This window comes from Mus caroli, unplaced genomic scaffold, assembly GCF_978045245.1.
Source record: "Mus caroli unplaced genomic scaffold, Mus_caroli_1 scaffold_250, whole genome shotgun sequence".
Classification (NCBI taxonomy): domain Eukaryota; kingdom Metazoa; phylum Chordata; class Mammalia; order Rodentia; family Muridae; genus Mus; species Mus caroli.
This window is the reverse complement of record NW_028227505.1, coordinates 82,178-85,386: the sequence shown is the minus strand read 5'-3', so window position 1 is coordinate 85,386 and position 3,209 is coordinate 82,178. Positions and strand designations below refer to the sequence as shown.

The following is a 3,209-nucleotide window of genomic DNA, read 5'->3' as shown; positions in this document are numbered from 1 at the left end:
AAGTGTTCGAAAATGAGAAAATCAAACTGTAGGACACAGAATATGACGAAAAAAAAAAAACGTAAAATGGTTTAAAATTACAAATTCACACTTTTGGACCCCGAATATGGCGAGAAAACCTGAAAAATGTGGAAAATTAAAAATGCACACTAAAGGACCCGGAATATGGCAAGAAAACCTTAAAAACATGGAAATGCCGAGAAAACCTGAAAAGCATGGAAAATTAAATATTCACACTGTAGGACTAGAATATGGCAAGAAACCTTGAAAAACATGAAAAAAATAAAATTCACACTGTAGGACTCAGAACATGGCAAGAAACCCTGAAAAAAGTAGAAAATTAAAAACTCAAACTGAAGGACCCCGAATATGGCGAGAAAACCTGAAAAAGGTGGAAAATGAGAAAATCACATTGTAGGACCCATAATTGCTATAAAACTTGAAAAACGTCGAAAATGAGAAAATCACATTGTAGGATCCAGAATATGCCGAGAAACCCAAAAACGTTGAAAATTAAAAACACACGCTGTAGGACGCAGAATATGGCGAGAAACCCTGAAAAAAGTAGAAAATTAAAAACTCACACTGAAGGACCTGGAATATGGCAAGAAAACCTGAAAAACGTGGAAATGAGAAAATCACACTGAAGTACCCAGATATGGCGAGAAAACCTTAAAAACGAGGAAAATTAAAAACTCACACTGAAGGACCCAGAATATGGCAAGAAAACCTGAAAAACATGGAAACTTAAATATTCACACTGTAGGACCAAAAATATGGCGAGAAATATTGAAAAATGTGGAACATTAAAAATTCACACTGTAGGACAAGCATATGGCAAGAAACCTTGAAAAACGTGGAAAATTAAAAACTCACACTGTAGGACCCAGAATATGCCGAGTAAAACTGAAAAAGTTGGAAAATGAAAAAATCACACTGTAGGACCCAGAATATGACAAAAAAAAACTTAAAAACGTTTAAAATTAAAAATTCACACTGTGTTACCCAGAATATGGCGAGAAACCCTGAGAAAAGTAGAAAATTTAAAACTCACACTGAAGAACCCCAAACATGGCGAGAAAACCTGAAAAGGTAGAAAATGGGAAAATCACACTGTAGGACCCAGAATTGCTAAAAAACTTGAAAAACGTCGAAAATGAGAAAATCACACTGTAGGTCACAGAATATGCCGAAAAACCCTGACAAACGAGCCGCCCAGACTCTGGCACTATGGTCATGGCGGAGGGGACGGCAGTGCTGAGGAGGAACAGGCCAGGCACCAAGGCGCAGGATTTCTATAATTGGCCTGATGAATCATTTGATGAAATGGACAGTACACTTGCTGTTCAGCAGTATATTCAACAGAACATAAGGGCAGACTGCTCCAATATTGACAAAATTCTTGAACCACCTGAAGGCCAAGATGAAGGTGTATGGAAGTATGAACATTTAAGGCAATTCTGCCTTGATCTAAATGGACTTGCTGTCAAACTTCAGAGTGAATGCCATCCAGATACCTGTACTCAGATGACAGCAACTGAACAATGGATTTTTCTTTGTGCAGCTCATAAAACTCCAAAAGAGTGTCCTGCCATAGATTATACAAGACACACACTGGATGGTGCTGCATGTGTTCTGAATAGCAATAAATATTTTCCCAGCAGGGTTAGCATAAAAGAATCATCTGTAGCAAAACTAGGATCAGTGTGCCGTAGGATTTATAGAATATTTTCACATGCCTATTTTCATCACCGGCAGATATTTGATGAATATGAAAATGAAACATTTTTATGTCATCGGTTTACCAAATTTGTGATGAAATATAATCTGATGTTGAAGGATAACCTGATTGTACCAATTTTAGAAGAGGAAGTTCAGAACTCAGTTTCTGGGGAAAGTGAAGCATGAAGGAATCACGTAGAACAATGTACTGATCACATAATTAACAATGATGTACTATATATATCATTTTAGACACATCAATCATGTATCCATATAATAGCTTATTTGTTTAGTATAGGGTTTTGTATGCTATGTGTTGCCTTTTTAAATGGGAAATACATTTTAAGTTATTCATGAGCTGTATATTCACTGGTGTGGCACTCATGGTTTTTAAATAAGTTTAGTATTATCTGTTTATAATGCCTGTTAATAAAAGAATTTACAGTTTGGTAAAATTGCTGCTAAACAATCATTGGATCACAGTCCTTTCAAATCTATAGAAGAATGAGCTTGTGTTTCACACAAGCACCTAACAAGTACTAAAGAGATCATATTTGCTTTGTTTTCATCCCTAAGTTTTAATTTAATTTAATTTTAGAAAATTCAGTAGTATTCCATCTGTACGGTTAACTTTTCCAAAATGAGATAAAAGTGTTTAAAAGTTCTGTTTATAGCATTTGATCTGCATACCGATCATGTATATGTTCAGAGCAACCCGAGGAGCTGTTAGTGATACTTAAGCTCCCTCGACATCAAGTGTACTCCAGGCCAGTGTACTTGGAAACATTGACTGTTTCGTGACAGTGGATCATTAAGTCCATGGTGACAATGACAAGGCACAAACGTGATGTCCCATGGACTTGCCCCTTCTTGTTTCCCTTAGTCCTCTGGGAAGTACACTAGTCAGGAAATTTATTTACCAAACTATGGTTAGTGATGGCGCTTCCCTATTTATATTTGTATTAATTGCTTACAGAGCATACCTCATACTAGCAGTGATGTTACACTAAAGGAAAACTGTACTGCCTACCTTTGATTTTTGAAATTGTTGTAACTACTTAGAAAATAGTCCTTAATATAGTTTGAGTTTTCCTTTTAGTAATATTAATCTTTTCACCTAACCCTAGGCAGCATTAAATATATATGAAAAAAAGATAGTGTATTAATTTTATTCTCCCTCCTTAAAAGCTTATTATTTGAAGTATATGCACACATAAGACTATTTAGGATAATTCACAGGTTAAGTGGTGTTGATAAGTGGTCATACTTTGATTTCTTATTTCATCGTCTTAAGAATTTAATTGCAGGCCGGGGCGGTGGTGGCGCACGCCTTTAATCCCAGCACTTGGGAGGCAGAGGCAGGCGGATTTCTGAGTTCGAGGCCAGCCTGGTCTACAGAGTGAGTTCCGGGACAGCCAGAGCTACATAGAGAAACCCTGTCTCGAAAAACCAAAAAAAAAAAAAAAAAAAAAAGAATTTAAGTGCAG

The 3,209-nt window shown here is 36.3% G+C and overlaps 1 pseudogene; it reads left to right on the top strand.

The window, feature by feature from the left end:
- Nucleotides 1–1,215: 1,215 nt before the first annotated feature.
- Nucleotides 1,216–1,952, top strand: LOC146999630 (MOB-like protein phocein pseudogene; annotated as a pseudogene).
- The last annotated feature ends 1,257 nt before the right edge of the window (nt 1,953–3,209 follow it).